General features: G+C 40.1%; 1 protein-coding gene across 2 annotated transcripts in view; it reads right to left on the reverse strand.

Annotated features, from left to right (window-relative positions):
• Nucleotides 1–10,173, reverse strand: part of LOC111255496 (uncharacterized) — a 49,698-nt gene extending 39,525 nt beyond the window's left edge. For both annotated transcript variants that reach the window (XR_002675508.2, XM_086974071.1), the window contains exon 1: nucleotides 9,713–10,173. The gene's annotated coding sequence lies outside the window, so the exon portion shown is untranslated. The remainder of the gene's footprint in view (nucleotides 1–9,712) is intronic.
• Nucleotides 10,174–22,122: the final 11,949 nt, after the last annotated feature.

Genomic DNA, 22,122 nt, shown 5'->3' on the forward strand with positions numbered 1-22,122 from the left:
AGCCTTTTCTAACCTAGGTTTTCCATTTTTGTTAATGTTGACGTGTCGATTAAGTAGCCGTTATCAATTAGAAAAAGTACTTACACGTCGAGCTGTTTTTAGCTGTAGTCTAATTTGACTTGGCATGACCGTTACTATTATGAATCGTTAATAATAATTTCCTCGACTATTTCCTAAGCTCTCGTCGTACCGCCCGTTTCCTTTGTTTCTATTCATCTACATTTGCCATAATCCATATTGCAGTGTAAAAGATACGCATTATTTTATCCGCTATCCATTTCAACGACAGTGAAGCGGGTCGCTGGAAGTTTTGTTGGAAGCAGCTGTAGGAAACTCGACAATACTCAGGAGAATAGGTCGCAAAAATTACGACTATCCGCAACCCGCTCAATCGGTAAGGCATTTCACTTTTGTTCCGCAATGTTTCTAATTTCGTATAATTCCCGCTAAATCGTCTCACTGCAGATAATTGCAGAAACAGGTATTTTCTATTTGATTTCACCTATCGCTGCAAATATGACCGTACCAAACGAGAAGCTGAGCGGGAGGCCATGACACAGTTAGAAGGGTCGTTTCAAGATGGCGCTGCTGTCCAACGGTAGCTGTTCGTACGTATGGCCACGTGCGACAATGTATGTCGATACGTCCTAGAAAATTTGTATAACAACGACAGAATACGCAGCGCATATCGATGTTTACCACAGTCCTGGAACTGTTTTACACTTTCTTGTCGTATTTGATTTAGCATCAACATTGTTCATATGGCTTCCGCGGTCTTAGGCGACGTCTACCGTTGGTTTTTAACCTAACTCCAATACCATTTTTGTCTGCTATTCATGATCAATTGAATGCGCGATAGAAACGTACCATCTTTGTTCATTGGAGCTGACGTCCTCAGAAGAGATAGATGTTCGTATCTGTACGTTCGTAAAAGCCGATCCGTTCCTCTCCTGGATTGTCCTTCGGTTGTGTCTTCACTTCGATAGTCTTACAGTGGTTCGCCTGCTTCTTTTTTTTTTTAGGGCCTTGCCACTGTCGAAAAATTCCATTGTCCCAATGAACAACAATAGCACCTTATTCATGCATTTAGCCTTTTCTGAACTATTTGCGAGGTAAAACGCTATTCTAAGACACCATTCAACTCTGAGTTTACGTAGGTAGATGCGCGAAATTTCTTCGTCAGCCGATTCGACAATATACGGTGACATGATGAACGCCTGACTTCAGTAGAAGACTGCAATGGGCACACGTGGACGACCATTGCCAAGAATTATCTTATCATGTGTCATGCGGGTCTCATATGACGTATGGTAAAAGACATAGTCCGTACGTAACAAAGCAACTCGATTGCCTCTTTGTCACGGGGTCCTTTATGCGTTAGAAGCTGACAAACCTGATACTATTATTATTATTAGTATTAGTTCGGCCACATTTATCGAACAACTAAGTCTGCTCAGTCTGGTCAAGGTATACCGGTTTTGCCGAAGCCTTGAACAACACATACTCATTATCAACTTAGCTTCAACTTACTTAATTGCTGGTTAATCAGACAACAATTGTCGACACGCTAGTGACCATCTCAAAGAGCATACTAAATCTGCTACTGCTGTCATATTAGCTGGCTGGAATTAGCTACGTCACGGGTCACGAGTTAAGTTTTATGTCAATGACCATCCTCGCCATTTTCGTTAAGCGATCACGGAATAAGCTTAGTTGTAAGCAACATATCCGCCTACGCTCCTGTTTTAATTCTGCAATAACATTCTGGTTCATTTCATCAGTGATCGCTACGACACACGAATTATTAAACTGCCAAGCCGCTGTCCATCTGATCTACGTAAAGCTTTTCCGGGCTCTCCAGCCAACGGATTGGTAAAAAAAAACTCTCTCACAACTGCCTCCTCTACAACAGGCTATGATACCGTAAGGTATGATTTCTCTAAATGAAACTCGTTTCCTTCCAATCTTTTGTCGACTGGGCACACTGCATAAAAAAAGCATACTGCATATTGAACATAGACGCGCCATCGACATCATTTAGTAGTAGCTGTTCCTTAAATATCTTCATTTTTCTAACGTGGCTCATTGTACAAGATATCCCTCGAAAGTCCTTTGTCCTGCATGGCCCTACAAGAGCTCGCTCGCAATGGTAATGCACCGTGGACGATAATATAATGAATTGACTAATAATAGCTTGACCTTATTTAACCCAGAAGGAGCGCTGCGCAACACACTGTCCGAGATTAATAAACCTTGATGATAAGTATAACTATGTATGGATTACTGTAACATAAGATACGTAAATTATTTTGGCAATATTATCACATAATATGGAACACTTGTAAGTATTATATCATCCAATGATTTTATTATCAATTAGATACATCGCCACTGGAAAAGTATGCGATTTTCCTTTAATAAGGACCCTCGGCACCAGCTAATATAATATACAAGGTCCATTATTTAGGCACATACGAGGCTCATAAATCTAACCTATTTCGATAAGCAAGCGGCCGATATAGGTGGCTTTTGTTTTGTTTGATAATCGCACACCAGGAGCTGTTTCATTTCAGCTTGGCTACAACTAAATTACAAACAGGTCTTGAGACACCATCAGTTTTACGGTCTTAGGGTAGCATTTGAATATGCGTTCGCATAGCCGGGTTCGATAAATCGTATCTAAAAAAACTACTCCTGTTCAATATATTTATCCATATATCATCAAATGATTCAGCAATAGATAGCGGACAACTAGTCAGTTGAGAACTTAATTACGATGTTATCGAACTTCTCGACGTAGTTTTACAGGAAGTAAGTTTGTACCAATGGTTTAAGTGCGCCATGAGTTTGTCGCCTTGTCACTTTGTCGTCTTGAAGGACTTCTAAAAAAAGTAGAAATTTATCATCGTCATAGATTGTATACTATGAAGTACTCTGAATTGCATCGAAAATCATGCCCACCGTCTCTCCAGCTAAGCCAAGATATACAACGAGGTCGGATCAAATGGTCAAAAAAGAAAACAAGATACGGGCAGAAGACTGCAGTAACAGCTAAATGTACAGGAGAACCGTCCTAAGGTAGCCTGACCTAAAGACATGCGTGGTGACATACTATTTACTGCACGTTACCGCATACCTACTTGGCAATTGTCATTTTTAATGAATGCCTCAGATGCGCCTTTTCCTGTGCCGTTCAGGAAGGAAACAGTTGGTGAATTGGTTAGGATACCGCACGTGAGACCAGATCGAAGCCGCAAGCTCGTCCGTTCGTGACTTTTTGATGCAGTATTTATTAAGCGCCATGTATGCGCACCTGGCGAACAGGCGTTTATTAAATCCCCTTATTGAAGACATATGCTTCATTATTTTTTAAACTAGCCTATTTTAATTTGTCCTATACATTTTACCTTTGACGTAAAGTGAAAAACACTACGTCAACATATACCCATTATTGTCAGCTTTGCTATTAGAGCACTCAAGTGAGTGCGCCCTATACAATGGGTTAGCAGAACAGCTTGTGTAGAGGAAATCTAGTTCGTACATAAAAACGTTTCTACCAAAGTTTTAAAATGACCTATGACAGATTCGATGTTTAATCCAGAGCATGGCAATATCCTCTCCGTTGGCCGGAGTATTAGCCAGATTCGTATACTGGCGCGCAGTTACCGATTGTGAAATAACCTTATGTTTGCCTAAAGCCGTGTGGAAGCGCCTAAGTGCACGTTTTAAGATCCTCTTCCGTGGCTTCTCTTCATAATTCTATTGGCTGGCCTCTGTCGTCAGATCCGAAAAAGACCGCATGCGGCAAGGGTGAACTGGCCTGCGGTTCGTCTTCTCTGTCCTGCTGCCTTGTCGTATGACGTAAGCCAAGACTTTTAACGCGCCCAACAAAGACTCGGACAAATGATCTACCCATCAACTTGTGAACGTTTCAGTAGGGGCGTCTTAGTAATTATCACAGTGGAGATGAAGTGTCACCCAGTGTGGCCCAAGTGCGGAGAAATCGAAACCCTGCAGGGCCTCATAGGCAAATTGAACGTAGAATAAAGAGTGCAAATGATTATGTTTTACATTTTAAACAAACAACAAATGTCAGTTACATAAACGTAAAGCATAAAATTACTGTCAGAACTGATATACAGCAAAAATATAAAAATGGCTGTAACGTTATGTAACAAGTGGGTCCTCGACTATGTTTAAAAGTGAGGTGTCAAAGGATGTTTTTCCTTGGAAGACAGTCTCGTAAATAGGCGTACCATATTTAGATGATGTGCTAAACTCAATCCAGTGAGAAACAATCGACAACGACATCACAGAGCTAGCTTCCAATAAAGAAGACAGTAATTATTATTAAACAGCATAATGGTCGAGTAAAGTCTCTACAATATAATCCAAGTCAAGATTAAAAGGCATTAATGTAGTCAACAAGAGGGGATTAACAAGAGTCGGTATATTAACTGTCTCACAAACCGCGTTTGTCCGAGACAAGCCTTATCATTTTTTCCAAGTACCGCCAAGAGTGTACACATCCTTGACCACCTACATGGTACCACGATACAAACATTTGAAAACGACAAACGTTGTTATCCAAAAAATGAAATGTGTTTATATCCGAAAAAGCACCCCAAAAATGTAAATATCGTCGTCTTTGACTCACGCCAAGTCGGTCTTGGCTGCCCTTAAAAAGTTGCACCCTAGAGTGACTACTACCCCTCCCTATCTGTCTTGGACTTTAGCTAAAAATTTTCTACTCCGCGACATATCATAGTTCCGACTGCTTAAACACATAGCCAAACTTTAAAGTTCTTTTTCTGCTTGTCTCTTATTTTTCCGTTGCTCACATTAGTTTGTGCCAACCGCATTCAACAGATTACACGACAACATGCGGACATGAGTAGGGACGCCGCCCAAGCAAGCTCACTAGTTCCTCAGTTACACGTGCAGTTCGACGGTACCAAACGATACATTGATTTTACGAATAGCGGAGCGTGGCGAAATTAGCACAAACACTATGGATTGGTGACGCAAAGCAGCCCACGCTTATTTACGAGAGCTCTCCCACAGGTTACGATCGGACCTTCTCGACATCAGGTCTTCCTGCTCATGCAACGCAACCAGAATCGCTTGGACGGTATATATATGTCAGCTGACCTGTGTGAATTTTGCGTCGAACACGTGACCCTAATTAGGAGACACCCCCTACAAAATAATTCGATAATCACATACAAGCCGTATAACGTAAGCACCGTCAGTAGGAGAAACATGCATTTCCTGCGTGTTTTATGCGTACACGGTAATAAAACAGAAACAATGTCGAAAATAACAAATTCGACTTGAAAAGAAAATATGACTTTAGATCGGTCAGAGCTAAAGTCTTCACGTTTGAGTAGAAATACTTCGTCTCATACTGTGAGAATATAATAGTTTTCTAATAGTGTTCTTAATAAACATTATATTACAGGTATGTTCCTGCCGCTTCATATTATAATATCCGTAACGCTTTTTCATCGTTGAAATTTTTCAAAAACTAGAGAAAGTTCAGTGACTTATGAAACAACAGAAGGGCGTAAACAAAACTTGTTTTATCCATTGAACTGGGAAAACAGAGGTAGGTTAGACGCTTGCATAACATGCGATTTAATTCGAATTCTGTGCTGCACATCCCAAAGTTCGGATTTGTTCCATACATTATTTTAGGGTTGCATAGATGTACAAAGGAAAAGGAAAAATAATTTTTGGATGTGTGGCTAGGAAATGCACTAATCTATGGTAGAATACTACATCGGACAGAGAGTAGGGTGTCGATAAACTTCCTCTAATCCTATATCTGTGCAGGATTTCACATGCCGAAGCTTCACTCAATCTGCCATGAGAAAGCGTAAGCTTTAACAATGAAAGCTGAAATAATCACAGGGGCAAGGAAGTTGACATTCTACGCTTCAACATCTGCCCAATAAGCGTCTTGCCAATATTCGACACCCTCTAATACCAATATATAAAACAGAACAGTCGTCATAAAGAGCTAGCAGATTAAAACAATCATGCGATAAAACGGAGAGAGATAATTTTCAAACCCATCTAATATCACAGGCCTAAGTTTAATCGCCCAGTAGAGCTCCAAAACGGCCTCTTTTATTATGTTCATAAAATGCGTGGCTGTACTTGCCCTCCTTTACAATGGTGGCCAGGCCATGGCATGAGAGCACCTTATTTGTAGCCAATCGCTGTCGCCAAGTCTACAGGGATTGTAATAGAAACCTCAAGATTGTTCTCGAAACAGTGAACACTTAACGGGTTCTGTACCTCAACACGACATTTATAATACCGTGAAATGTATGCGTTCTAACATATCCAGGAAGTCTGAATAGTTGAAGAGGTACTTTAATTGCCTTCCTCAAACGGGTCATCATGACTCCTAATGATCGTGGTGATTCTATGGGCAAGTTCCAGACCGACCTGTTTTGTCCCCAAACACGCCCAACACCAAGCCGTCTTGTTGCTTTCGAGACCACGATGATAAATAATGTAACTACGGTAGCCTATTCACACTTGCAAACACAGCCCTTGCATTCGGCGGTTCTTGTTTAATACGACAGGCATTGCTACCCGAGGTATCGAAATATCTCCGTAAAACGCTGGCCTGCTTCAGTGTCCTTAGGTCGTTTATGTACAGCTTAGTCTCCAATAATTTTAAGGGTTTTTTGCCATCGGATGAGGTTGTTTTACGAAAATTTAACTAGGCCAAGGTATGTCTGAAACCGTATCTAACGGTAGTACCAAACGTGGCAGTCAAAACTGTTAGGCCATACTTTATACGGGTTGGTACTGCGTTCATGTACTTTGAGCATATGAAGTAGTTGAATGCCCACCCCACTAGTCCATACGGTCCTTGTAAGAATAAAACTTTCAGTTTTTTGCTTTATAAAAAGCTTCAGAGTTCTTATAATTAATATAAACCTATCCTTTGATGACCATATATTCAATAAGTTTATCATGTTCGAAATCATTCTAAAATCCTAGTATCAACGTGGGGCTTTCCATATATACTGAGTGATACTGAGGGGACCTTCCGCTATTTGAAGGCAATCTTAGGCTTTCATTTTGAACTCAGCTACTTGCAACACTGGTTAGTCTATTAAGATTGTTTCTCTTCAGTGAAAGCTACGCATGAGAGATACGTTCATCCGAGTCAATTTATTATATTAAAAAGGGCATAACTAAAAGCATTCAAAGGTGTCGGGTTTTTTAAATGGCACAACAATGATATTCCCTAAATCAAAGTGTGCAGCTTTCTAAGCCTTTGTTGAGAGTCTTCAAATAGTGGATAGATCGTATGAAATCGTATGCATAGGTAAGATAAGTAATGGAACCGTTGAGAAAACCATTACATGTCGTCTTTTTGATGAAATCCAAAAAATCTATTTTTATATAGCTGTTATTATTTTATTATTTATATCATACTGGTTTTCTCCCTATTATAATGATGGCTTTATCAATTTACGTCGAGTACAGTGAAATTAAATTAGCTAACTGCATCTGCTTTTTTCTATCCGGTAGCTGTTACACTAACCCAAAGAAAAATGCGCTACGCCGTAGCGAAACACTTCTCTAACTTAACTTAGTCTCGTTAGTCGAAGTTATAAGTAACTTCCGAAAATGAATAAACACCGTTTCGAAACCTCATCGAGTCTGTGTGGATGATGCTCTGTACAAGGTTTCCAAGGATGGACATCTTCTAAGTAAGCTTGCAGGATTAAAACATGATGAATTGGTGTCCAGTAGATGGACATACTGGCCATACATGACGGTCATCTCTGCTAGTTATGAACTATTTATGGATGTGTAATATAATAATGGTCCTTTGAAACTTCAACGCCCTGAAGCATGACTCGCATGAAAAAATATCAACTGTCAACGTGTACGACGTTTTCATTGGGTACAGTAGGTCTAAAATTGGTAGGACTAAAATTTTCGATGGCCTTCGAAGATCGAATCTGGAAATTTTTTGTCTGAGAGTATTCTATTACCTAAAATTGGTATTCGTTCCTGAATAGGGTTCGTTTGTAATGGACGCGTTGGCAAGATGTTTCGGTATCAGGATGGTTTTGTCACTATATTTTACAAAACGATCCTTATATGGATAAAGTACCGAGTTTTGTTCTATTTGATAAGCTCACCACTTACAGCTGGTCTAGTGAATAAAGGACAAATCATAACAAGCGTAAATATATGATACACTTTTTTTGTTTGAACGGTTAATGTTAATAGCTTAGGGTTATTTAGTCTTCCTTTCTGACTTTGCTATGGTTAAAAAAAGTTCTTAAATTTAAGTCTCGATTAAGATCATCTCTATTAAAGTCGATGCATCAAGTAGTGAAACTTATGTTTCTTAAGGACCATGAAATGGCTATCAAAGGGGGTACATCACAGAGGTTGGCAAGTGTATAAAAGACCTTATATAAATTGAATGCTCTTGACCGTTACACTAGTAAAAACTCTTAGCTGAATTAGTGACCTATTTCCATTACATTGATCGACCTGTAACTTTGATTCGCACTTTCAGTTAGCTTATTGGATAACTGAATAATTATCTCTATAAGTTGGTCTAGTTAGCAGTAGGCCAGCAGGACTAACGAGGACTTGGGCATGGCAGTACCTGACACGCATTTTTGATCATTCAATTCACAATGATTTTTGTCGTGTGAATAATCACCTCTTTAGTCACCCGACTAAGATTCAGGACGTTGCAATATGGGACGCGTTTTAATTCCATTAATCTATGTGTTATAGCTGCGTTTTACTATAAATTTTTAGACATCACCTGACAACTGGGGTGCAACACATGCCCACACACATACATACATACATATATATATATATATGGAGCTTTTATTATTATTGATTTGTGTAGCGTGAAATTAAATTGTGCTATACTTTTTTTTATCTGCATATCTTTTTCGCCTACATTGGCATCAATATGTGAGTCGTCTTACGCTTTCATTTTTTGTCTTTTTCGAGACTACAACAACTAAACGAAGTTTGCTGATGTCCTCAAGCAACCTGTAGCGGCTACGATCTAAGTTGAGTATGATGAAGCTTCACACATGTCCACTAAACGCAATCTCTGTTGAATGTTCTAATAGTCGAAGCATCGTCGCTATTCATTGTGGCCTTCACTTTATTTTAATATCGAACCATCCTTCATCTTCCCCTGTCTTAGATCTAGCATGGATTTAATCGGTTCGCTTGCGGCAACAGAAACTTCTTTTGGGCGGAGGCACATAACTAAACACTGGTGAACGCTCTGCCTCACCCCAAGCCACGAAGCCTATTCGTGCCGCTGCTGCTATGTACACGGGACGCGGGGCAATGTAGCGTTCAACCAAACTTTCCCTCTCAAGTTTTTTTCATCAGACTTAATAATAACATGCAAGTAGTACATACACATATGCGCGCCTGTATGTACTTTTGTATCGCTCCAACTCTTCTTTGGCCCTGGGCTCTAGCTATGGCTGGAAGAAAGGGTAACGAACGTACTTGAGGGGGCGTTAAGCACGTAAATAAGTAAAGCACGACTGCCGCTAGCACTGCTATTTCGTAGCAATGCGAGTTGCAATTGTAATAAAGGCGCCAGTTATAATGGTGGGTGTGGCAGTTCGCTGTATCAAAATTCTAAACTTTTTCTGTAAACTAACTCATTAATTTTACTTACCTTTCAATCAGAGCAGATGTTGGTAGGGTTAAGTAATGCGGCCGATGTGTTACCGATGGTCTCTCTGACGGCGGCGACGATGACTTTCAGATTGAATTCGCAAGAAATGCTTGCGTGTCTTCTGATCTAGCTTAGTGCGTAACGCAAAAGCAGCTAAGAAATCTGACGAGATGAACAAGGAAAGTTTCAAGGATTTCAACTCGTTGTTATACAACGGGGTGCACAAAAGCTTATCTGTGTTTTTGGTTTTGGTAGAATGTGTTAGTTTGATGCGCGATGATAGAATAAAGTATTTTGGCAGAATCCTTCTTTTGCAACTTTTTTTTACGACGGCAGCCAAGAGAGCTCAAATCGATGACTCGATGCTCGCGATCGCATGTGATATAGCGTCCTCTTTGGGTGCGCGCGCTCCGGCGAACGGGCTCGGAGTGCCTTCGCCAACTTGTTGCTCGCAAGAGTAGCTCAGTGGCGCGACAGAGCACCGAAGATGGCGGAGGCAGGCCGACCTGCTCGCATGGGAGGACCGCGCGTGACGTCATCACTATCGGCCAATGACAGGCGAGCTTGTAAAGGGGTGTCGTGCCCGCCACTGGCGAGAGGGGCGCCGTGCCGCTTCTGCGGCTGCCGTATAAACGAAACCCGCCGACCTGCTTGTTGCTAACTCCGAGCTTCCAGGCTACTGAGTCTCCCCGCTCTTTCTACTACCGCTGCCATTGTCACTGGCACTATGCACACATACACGCCCACGTGGTTGTGCGTACCCCACCGCAGCTGGCCAACAGTAGTCAGAAGATCGGTTATATCAGTCCCTCAAGCACTAGAACCATCAGAGGGCATTGGTAAATAGACCCGTAGGGGCAGCACGCAGGGAAAACGCGCTATTCTGAAGTGCGCTCGAAGACGACAAGCACATGGCTGTGGGAGTGGGTTACTTGGAGGCGATTTCGAGCCGTATCTAATCAATGAAGGAAGGGGCACCAGCTGGATGTTGATCTTAGGAAGTCGACTGCATTTTCGAACGAAAAAATAGATGGGGCGAAATACAAGGACGAGCGGTTAGGGGCGCCAGTATGGAAACGCAGCTAATAAGAGTCTTCTGATCCGTTTCAGATGACATTGGTAACGAAGGCCTTATGAAATAAGGATCAATGCAATTGTCAGAAGACGGTGCTTGATATAGGGCAGCTTCACCAGGTCTGGCCCGGCCAGATCCGATTCTAGTTAAGATGAGTATGGCTTCTTGTGAGCTCATAAAGAGGGCGCTTCCGATCGACAATGTGTGGCACGGAAGTAACCTAGAAGACTCCTGTATAGCAACGTTCTCCTATTTTCGATCTTCTGTGCAGGTTATCTTCGCACTCAGTCGAACGCGAATCGGAGAGGAAGTGCGGAAACGATGTTAAGTAGTGGGAATTAAGAGGAATAAATATATCCGTCTGACGGCATCGGGTCGGTTTCGAGACCTTTAGCTAGGAACGTAGATGGGTGACTGATACGCCGAAAGTGGTGCAAGATAACAGCTTCGGCATCAGAACCTAAAGCTTAGTCGAGAATGGACGCCGTCGCTGGTACTGCCAGAAGAAAAATATTTAGGTAGTATCTAGATTCAGGTATGTTAGCCATCATCCACGGGTAATGAGCTCATCGCTAATGTCAAAAGCAGGTAATTTTTCTCCTTAATGGTGCAGTTACAAAATTTTCATAGGTAAATATTTTCTCGAATAGTGTCCATAAGTTTTCGTGAACGTAAACGTAAGGTAAGTGAAACTTTACCTGCATCGAATAACATGAGTGTCGATATCGTGAGAATCAATTTGGACGTCGATTAAAAATAGCCCAAACTTCAAAGTTGATCATGTTAGCCCCAACGACAGCTATAGATCGTTGATGTAGGCTCTCTCTGGCAGAGAACGTAATCGTTTCTGTAAACAGTACAATGAATCGTACTGGAATAAGCCAGTTTACGGCTCTCGTTTGCTGCACGAACATGAAGGGGTTATTATGGGCGTCAGAAACGTTTTAGCAGGGGGGACCCAACTAATAACTAATGCCCTCTCGCCACTCTACAATAATCAACTTTAAACGTGTAGGCGTGACTCGGTACATAAAACTTTTCTGCAGTTGTACTTTAAATAATAATAGAGATAGGTTTGAATGAACTTCTGAAATTTAACGAAGCTTCTTGGCGTTCTTAATCTAGCGTCACAGTAGACCTTCTCAATATAGGTTACTCAATATAATTTGTAACAAGCTCATTTGTAAGATAATTTTAATATTTGGACACGATACCCGGTAAGAGTTTGATCGAAACGACTTGAAATCTATTGGAGTATAGTGGAAATTGTTATTCCAAGGTTGAGGTGGTCTAGAGGCTGATTTGAAACGGTAATACGAACGAAAAAAAGTGTTTCTTATAGTAACGGATAGCGTTCTTATGCTTTACGATATCAAACAATACATATGTATATATACGTGAAAGAAACGTTAGAAAATAAGGCATCCACGTTGAGATCTAACCTAGGGCAAGATCGTGAACACCCAGCCTTAGACGATATTGGCATTTTGTCATTGAGTACAGCATCTCTGACATGACCGAAACAGCTCGCAGGTGTGTCAACATGCTTGATCAACATTGATTTCCCAACAAAATGAGCATGTGAAGTATCTATTATCGCGAGCAATCATAAAATACTATTATAAAGATAGCATGGTTACGGTAAAGTAACAAACACCGTTGAGTATACTGTAAAAAAAAGGCCAGAATTCGATGTCCGCAGAGAATGAGGATTGAAGAATTCGTTCATAGACAGTTAGGAACGCGTCGCATTGTATGCTCTTTACTTTAATTTTATAGAACAACGCAGAAGAGCGACGACAGACTAACACACGGCATAATATATAAAAACGTGAGCTGGCATTTTTTCGAAACATTTCATTCTCAAATAGTTTATTGCAATACGTTTGGTCTCCTAATAACTTGATACACCTTCATATTGATTAGCTCGTGTGTTTCAATCGCGTAAGTTGCCTCGATGATGTTCCTTCCATGTAATTGACGGTTCCACGAAACTACTTTCCGTCACATGTCTGCAGGGACTAGAACGGTCATGAATGAGTCATATCTTGAGTAAATGTACAGAATTTACCTTGCCTATCTGCAGAAAAACCGGCCACCTTGCTGGCTGGTCATTGACAATTCTGAGGACATGCAGTGCCTCGCCGAATGACTGTGCTCTATTACTGATACAAGAATTGATATGGTGTCAATCGTCAATTTTACCTAAATTGTTATGAATTAATAGAAAATAATACCAGATCAAAGGCCAGAATGTGACATTTCTCTTTGGACACGAACATGTTAGAAAGGTTCAATGTAATTTCTATTCATGCAGTTAAAATACCTTACCTTAACTAATCTCTATTGGAAGTTGAAGTAGTAGGTTCGAAGGAGTCGATTTTATTGCGGAAAGGTAGACTTTTATAGGACGGTAGGCCTATCTACGCGCGACTGCAACAGGGACATCGGTTCGATCCCTAGATTGATTGAACTTTTGCATTGTTGCGCAGGTAGAATTGGCTAGCAAGGATATGGCTACGTGTCAAAATGTTTTGCTTTCCATCAGACAATGCACGAACAATATAATATAAAGAGAAAATGCATATAGAAAACGAACGCAGGAATATGGATCCATTTGTATGGTATTCAACATTTCGGTTGACATGTCTAACGTAAATATACAGTTACGAAGAATACAGGTATATATCGGCCTACACTTTCAACTAACTAGATGCTTATACTTTGTCCGATCATAAAATTCATTTATGTATAATCAATTAGATACGTAAAAGGGTTTATATATATGTTGAAACTTTTTCTGTCTTGTCAAAGATAATCCTTCAAACAAAATAATTTATTGAGACGTTTATAATTACGACCATCTGAGACGGGTACGGCACAAGCGGGACCTCGAGTGAAGCGTATGTATGAATTATCTTTACGTAAATACAGCGAACGCTAGCACAGAACTTGTAAAAATAATTATTTTCTCTAATATAGCCTAAATATAATAGTCTGGGGACATTTTAGCATCACTGATGAGAGCCTAACGCTAAGGCGGATGGGGCGTATTACTCGAATCGCTCATAGTAAATACGTAAGCGGGTTGTCAAACGATTTCGAGGATTAGGTCCATAGTATTACTTGAGTTTCGTCAAAATAATGTCAGCATTACCAAAAACATACAGCTTTGATTAGACTTTGTCTGAATTGAACAAATCTCTGTGAAATCTACAATATTGCTACACACACTTAAGATGGCTTAGTATTCAGGACAACTATAAAACGCTAGGAGTCGCAAGAATCGATTTTTATTTCACTGACGTGCAGCTGGCCGCACATAAATGCATAAAAATTCACAGACAATCTTTTTTTGTAGTACAGTTATTTTGTGCCTTCTAACCAGAAGATATGCCTTAGGATGCATCAAAGGATTCATTTCATACAGGAAAAACACCCCTACGAGTTTAATGATATCATTAGGCCATCGACGAGCGATCTGGTGGCGATCGTGGTGCTGACATGCCTCAGCTAACGGAACTAACGAAGCAGAAACTAACGGAAAAAATTCAATTAACTTAATTAATAATAAACATCTTTACGAAAGCGTAAATCTTTACGGAACGAACTTTATTTTGCACCTATACCTTGTATTATGGCTGGCTTAGTAGAGATAATACACACGAAAAAAGATATACATATATTATTTATCAAATCTGTACTAACCACTTTGAAATGGTTTGCGCATGGTCTGAGCGGACCTGTCTGATGACGGGACGTATTTCGCCTTACAATAATTAAGGTATTGTATTAAGTTCCATTTTAAAAAAGTCTCAGACGTTTATTTTTGCGATTGTGTTTATTTGCCTAATTGAAATCTCGAAATACCGCAATCACAACCGCTGCTGGGTAGATGATTTGAACGATAATCAGGATCACAAAAACATACGTTTACATATGTACACGGAGCGGCTTGTCTAACCCCGAATGTTTCTGATGCTTTATTTATTTTTAAGACTTATCTAAATAAGAACAGATAGTCCAAAGGCCAAAATAAAATTTTCAATTGTATATTGTTTACATATGGTTTTAGTTCGCTTCAAATATTTCTTTTGCAAATGGACGAGTTTCTTCGTGATAGCATGAGTGAGCACGTTGACATCATCAGGATTTGTTGGTCCCTAACCCATTGACACACCATACAAAATAATCCAGCGAATCCCAACTTGGGCCGCTGGAGGTCATATGTGCTTGCCCACATATGACACCAGCACATGCCCAGACGCTCAAGCCGCTAATCCTGTTGCCAGTTCTCTAGCTAGTACAACAGCCTATGAATGATTTTCTATGGTCATACGTTCGGCTTCCTAGAACAGAATTGAGTCTAAACAATGGCCGAAATATTGCTTTTATTTACAATAGACATATCCTCTAGATTGTTTTTGATAGAATAACCGTTTTTGCGGTTACTTTTTAAATTGAGAATATTTATTATTTTTTACTCAAAGGTAAACGATACTGCTTAAATATCTTGGTTGCATTGTTTTCAGGGGGCATCTGTCTGACTTCAAATTTTTTTCCTTCTAACAACCTGAGTGGGATAGGAAGATCATCAGAAACGTACATTTAGACGGCGCCGATTAATTCGGATGTTAACACTGTTGCTCTTCTGCTGTGTTGGCTTTTCGCCAGGCTGCACTGGAACTGTTGTGAAGCTGCATAGTTATCTGGGGGCTGACTATCTATTTGGGGCAACATTGCAGCATTACAAGCTTGAATTCGGGTAATTCAGTTGTCGAAACACTGTTTTTCGCCATGGCTGAAGTTGTTAACGTCCTTCTTGGAACGAGCTTTTACTTAGTGGTTCCTGTTTCGTATAAACGCTTCCATGATCCAAATTTAGTCGGAATCTTGGTGGAAGTTCAACGAGAATTGTAGCAGAACTTTGTTTATCACAATGCGACAGTTTTAAGTCGGTGTCAAAATTTGAGGGCCTCCAAAAATCAATAAATTAAGTAAGTTTATTAACACTCACGAACTTTGCTGGATTAGTGAGCTCAGTTAAACAGCGAAAGTAGCAGGGTTATTTTACAGGAGGAGTTAGGTTAGGTTATGATTTAAGTTTTAAACTTCAAGATATGTCGAACAGTCAGAGTCTCTATTGGGTCAGTTGTCTGGAACAATGTCAAGCGTGAAATTTGAAACATATATTTAGGCTACATAATGTAATATAATTTGTGTCTGCTCGGAAGTATGAAGCTATAACCTAACTTTAATGAATTTCATCGAAGCTATGATGTGCTAAAAAAAGACATAAAATTAGACCAGTAAACTTTGAAATCTCCACTTGATTCGCTGGCTAAAGCTCGCCAATCGCAAAAAAAAATATTGAAAATAACGGAAAGCAACAGTCTTAAGAAGATTGAATTTATTTTTCCTAGTATACCTTCGGCTTTTAGTATTTCACAACCTCCGACTCTACGGTTTGCTTAGACTTTTTTCTACTATGGAAGCCTTGAGTCTCTCTGTCTCGCTTTCTCCTTACTGAAGAGATACTTTGTAATGAGACACATCCTCGTTTTTCCCTTTACAACAGCTAAGTAAGAAGGCTAAATTAGGCTGTCCTTCAATTTGACTATTGGCACTGAATCAGGTCATTTATAATAATGTTTGCAAGCACACTAAACTTCACCTTATCTTGACTGGGCTTCACCTGTGCAGGTTACTACGGGTCATCGTTATTAGGCAACGCTTTGCAGAGAGCGAGCATTTACATTTAGATATTCAGCTTTGTTTTTTTTTACTTCAAATAAACATTTTTACCATGGTAGAAACACGCCTAGTTGCTTCAATATTTTTCACTTCTATAACCCAACGCATCAACGATTGAGATAATTGTTTTGCGCCCTCGATTCTTGTTATGATATTAGTACCTGTTATAAAGAGATGTCACCCAACTTGAAAGTGGGACAAATTAATTCAGAAAGATAAGATAGTATACAACATGCGACTAACTTGTGTACTTGATGCAGAAGTGGAGATCTGTCTGTTGATGGAATGGGAATCGTACGTAGAATGCACTTCTGTAGCTTGTTCCATTAATCCTCGGAGTCAACATGTCGGTTCGGTTGGAAGCCGTCGAACCGTGTAACTGAAACTGCTTTGCCGTATATTCAGTGGACGGTTAACGTAAGAAGAATCGCTTTGTTTCCGGGCAAAGGTTCCCGATTCTCCCAAAAACAGAAGGCATGGAACGGCACGATGCTCGTCGATAAGTGCCTGAACACGTTGATCCTATGCCAAGAGCGACCGCATCACTATCTCCAGGGAACACGAAGGGCCTGGCAACTTCCCGAGGGCAAAATCCGTCGAAGCCTGCTTCGATCTGCAAAAAGGGAAACATGTCTCGTGTATTTCCTTGATTTACTGTACATCTTGCCACACTGTTGTTGCAAGGCTAAGTGTGACAGAAAGAAATAAGGCTGAGAAGAATATCTCTCATATAATAATAGCAGGAGAGGAATGGGCTGAAAAGTGCAGACATGCACCTTAAAAATCGTATCGTTGTCTAACGCGGATAGTAAGCTGTTTATGTTTGTAATCGACTATGGTACAAGATGAATCCTAACCGCTTTTGCCAAAGGCTAAGGTTTGATATTTAAAAGTTCAAAGGGTTAGCATTTCATATGTACCAATTTAAATTGTTCTGAAGTTTCACATGTGAGGTATCTGCTGTATTATTATGTTAAGTATAGAGTTATGCGGGCCATAAGGCACGACAGGTTTTTACATCGACGCCAGCTATGCGGTTTCTATATTCAACCGGAAACACTTAAATGTTTTATAAAAAAAAAAACGCCACATCATACGAGTATAACCCAGACTCCTACTGGGAGTTGGCACGAGCTTCAAACGAGACTAGTTTGTCGCCTATATAGACGAAATGTTCAGCACTCCTGATATCTAAATGTGACAAAACAGGCTTTTTCAGATATGTGTGCAAGTTCATATCGGCAGATGATTGATTTACTGCTCAATTGTGCTTTGATAATGCGTTTACCTTAACAATGACAAAACATTTGCTCTTATTGTACTTTCGAAAATTAGCGACAGCGTCCTCCTCTTATACTTCGTAACTATGGCATTTTCGAATAACACCGCACCAAGAACGAAATAAAATTCAACTCCTGCTAGTTTATTCAACATGTCGTAGCAGCTAAAATGAAAAAAAAACATATGTAACTACAAAGGGTGGTTAACCATTGCCACAGATATGAAAGTCCCACGAGAGTTTCGTGTAGAGAAAACGAGAATGTATGACTACGCGAAAAGATTCATTGCGTGGATCGGTATAAGAAGTGCACAGACACACAGTTCTGAGATTTGGACGCCGATTCATCTGGTCCTTGATGCCAGCCTAGATTCCTGCTAGGCTACATATGCACAGTAGCCTTAGAAGGTAGCCTTACGATCGTGACGTATGCCTGCTGCGCCACAAACACACACACACACATACATACAGGTTTCCAAGCTATTACTTATGGTTCGCAACACTGAACCAATGCCTAGAAAACAGATCAGAGTGCGTTTGCCATTATTTCTAGGTAAATAAAAACACGCGAGAAAGCACGCGGACATGGTCTGCATGATCGAGTGTCAACTGGAAGCAATTATCATATTGATCTTGGTTTTCTCCAATCAGTTCTGATTTTGTTTGAGAAAATTGATTTTTAGAGACGTTTTTTTTTAAAAACTGCCCTCTACCTTTTACTGTTTCGACGATTCAATTAGGCAAGATAGCTTTATTCTCGCATAACAATTGAATTGGGACGCTTCACCTTATTGTCTTCCTCTAAGGCCTGGTCCATTTTTATTGATCCTTTCGGGGTATTCAACCGTAGCCGTGTAGAATTGTTCCCTGTTTGAGCAAAAGCAATGATTCGTATATTGCTCACGTGTTGTTGTCGATGCTTTCTCAGTAAACCCCGATGAGTGAAATTTACGTCTGTGCAAGTTACCAACTTCGCCCTCGAGGATAATATTCTTTCCAGTAAGCCTTTAAGCAGCAACAGCTTACGCCATTTCATATTGCTCAATATATATATTTGAGACCCCTCTTTAGCGAACCTCTGCTCGGCTCGTACAATATAAAACATACATTTTTGTGCTATTTACGTATTAGCATCACCTAGCATAACTGTACCACTTGGAAAAATGTGCCTGATATCAAACTTGCACCGGGTGCTTGATCGGATAGAATCATGGAAGTTGCCGAAGCTCGATTTAGTGTATTTTGGCCGTTTCCGCCAATTCAATAGTGACGAATATAACTTTCGGTTAGAAAGTATTAAAGACTTTTTCGGTTAAAACCTATCTCAACTGGGAGGAAAATTATTATTTTTGGACTATTAGCTCAAAACGGTAGAGTATTTATGAAACGCCTCTTAGTGTTTCGACCTCTACATAACAGGTGTAGCATTTGATCTTCAAAAAAAAACTTTCCTTATTTTTACATTACTTACTTGTTTGGCTTCTGAAGCGGTCTACCATTGACATGGAACATTGAAAGCTAAAGTTTATTTCATGCTGGGGCACGGAGTTACCGCAAAGGAGCAGTGGGTCAATGGTTGCAAATAATGTCTTAACTGCAATACGAACAGGACATGGTTGACCCAAGGAAAAGAAACAAGCTTATAGGACCAGCGGTAGTGGAAGAACAGAATGGAATATGATAGTGGAATATTTTTTTATGAGGCCTATTCAGGGCTAGTCCATTGCGTAGGCCAGGCCAGGCCAGGCTAGGTTTCGCTGCTGAAATATTCGTGTCTTGCTTTTTAGCTCTCTCTTACTAAACCCTAGACTCGTATGCTTGGATCTTGGGTCAGGACCGAATGAATCATTGTTTCAAACGAAAGCTCGCTGAATTACCTAATAAATCTATGAATTCATAATGGAGCATTTGACTGAGGGAAATTGCACGCGACTTGTGACTTAACTGCTGGAGCAATGTAAACGAATTCGTTAATCAGGATAATGGGATATTATATCAAAGTAACGGAGTGATTCGTACATGACAGTAGATTTTTCGAAATTGAGTTACGAGCGCGCCGCAATGATAGTCCCGACAAGATGGCGGGCTGGTGCAATAACGTAATTAAAAAACTGTGACAAATTAAAATTCAGCCACATCAATTATAAAATGCATGTTAAATGTATATCGAGAACAATACTGGTCACGTATGTCTGACGATTGTAGGCCCAGCGAACTCTGACCGGATGTGAATAGTTTGTCTTTTCGCGCCTATATAAACAAATTTTCAATGATTGCATGGGCGTTAGTTACGTTGGTTTACCCTTGATGCCTTATTGTATTCAGTTATGTTTCGATCATTTTACGTACATATACATTTGCGTACCAGGCGACAAATGTTATCGCACTGCGTAGAATCGAGTTAGAAGGGCATAATTTATCGTCTGTTGGTCATCCAGTTGGAACAGCTCACGCATCCAAAGGAAAAATAGTGAATCACTCCCACCCTAACAATTTCGAGTCTCATCAAGGCTATATAAAGAACGATACCTCATGACGGAGTACCTTCAGTTGAAGATTGAATGTCGGTCGAGCAGAGTATTATTCCCTATTCGCAAATTTATGTATGTTCATTTGTTGCCATTCGATGGAGAACCACACTCATAGCTAGAGGCAGATATAAACTAACTTTTTTTTCACCAAAAATGAATTAATTGTACGTTCAAGTAATACAGGAACGGTGTTACGTGAGGTTTTCTGCAGCAGTGTTTGCTCTAAACTTGAAAAAAGAGAGGAAATACTTCTATTGGTATTAGATCCTTAGCCATTTGACCATGTATGATTAGGTAGGAGCCAGGCGATTTTTTCTTGCTGGATAATGCGTTACCTGCACTGCTTTCGTGTGTTCACTTAGTGGCCTGCTGCGAAAGACCGTCGGATTCGTAGAAATTCGCGGAAAGTTAAGTAAACTTGCTTCAGCGGAAAAAACGTGTGCTTTATGGTTTCCGTTGTGCATATTGTGTGGTTGTTATCTCGTTTGTAGTCTGCAGTTTCTCCAACGAACAAGAGCAACGAGTTATTCCTCAAAGCCAACGTCGCACTAACCAAAAGTTGTCGTCGGTCACACGATGTTCGCGGGATTCCGTCCTGTTCCTTATTTGCAAGTTACGACTACAACAAATAGCATCATTATCCTGCATGTGGGGCATATAGTCCTTCTTGCGAACAGATTTTGTTCGTCCGTTCGTTGAGACTAAGCTATTATGGCAGTACAATTATTCCTACGCGTCAGGCGTGCTGGGTGCGCGTACTTGAATTACTTCGAAACAGTTGAATTAGAAATTATTCAAAGTGTTGAAGACTATTTATACTGAATCATTAGAAAAATGTCTGGAAATCTATCGAACTGAGCGCTTTAAGATCAAGAGACGTTTCATATTATACGGGACGTTTTCGCCTCGAAATGTTCGTAGACCATTGTGTAACCCGGTCTTAAGAACAGACTTCAACCTTGTTATCAGTGAAATGCTCATTGTCTAAATCGTTCCCATTAGGTGAATTAATAAATCCAACAGCAATGCAGAAGTAAAGAGGCATGAGTGGTCAGGCTCGTCGCTATCCAAAACACCAGAACTTATTGCCCCGTTGTGGACAATTTTAGCTACTGACACAATTAAGGCCATCCTTTATGGGCTGGAAACTTAGACGATAGAAAACAGATTAGGGTAAACTTGTAAAACGCATTCGGAACAAGCAGTCTTGTTCTTCATTACCGAACGCAGCTTCTCAAAGCCCGTGCTTCATTAGAAACCTCTGTGTAACGTGCGTTTTCTATTTGACTCTATCTTTTTTTATTGGTAAAAAGAGAGAGAACGAAAATGGAACCGTTTAAGTTTTTGAGTCGTACTTAAATGTGCTGCATGTTAGAGACGTGACAATGTCAACCTTTACGGTTGTTGTGTTCAGCTGAGCGTGAATACTTGTAGTAATACATTAGAAATTTAGAAAAAATATAAAAATTAGAAGAATGTATTGAAAAGACTTTTGAGCAGATACAGTATCATAGTCGACCTACTAGGATATCTTTGAAAGTGTTGTTTCTAAATCTTAAGTTCGTACATGCAATTTTCAATTATTATACAGTCCTCTGTCGTCTATAAATCGGATTTTTTTTAATTTCTAAATAATATTTGCTGACAGCAAACTAAACGCAAACATTTTAGAAGGCTTACGGGATTTCCTTGTCCTATTTAACTAAACCTAGTAGCCATATGAGCGTGCAGGAAGTTCCATATTCCGACGTTTTATTCCCCTGATGGCTTC

This window comes from Varroa destructor, unplaced genomic scaffold, assembly GCF_002443255.2.
Source record: "Varroa destructor unplaced genomic scaffold, Vdes_3.0 BEIS01000001.1, whole genome shotgun sequence".
Classification (NCBI taxonomy): Eukaryota; Metazoa; Arthropoda; class Arachnida; order Mesostigmata; family Varroidae; genus Varroa; species Varroa destructor.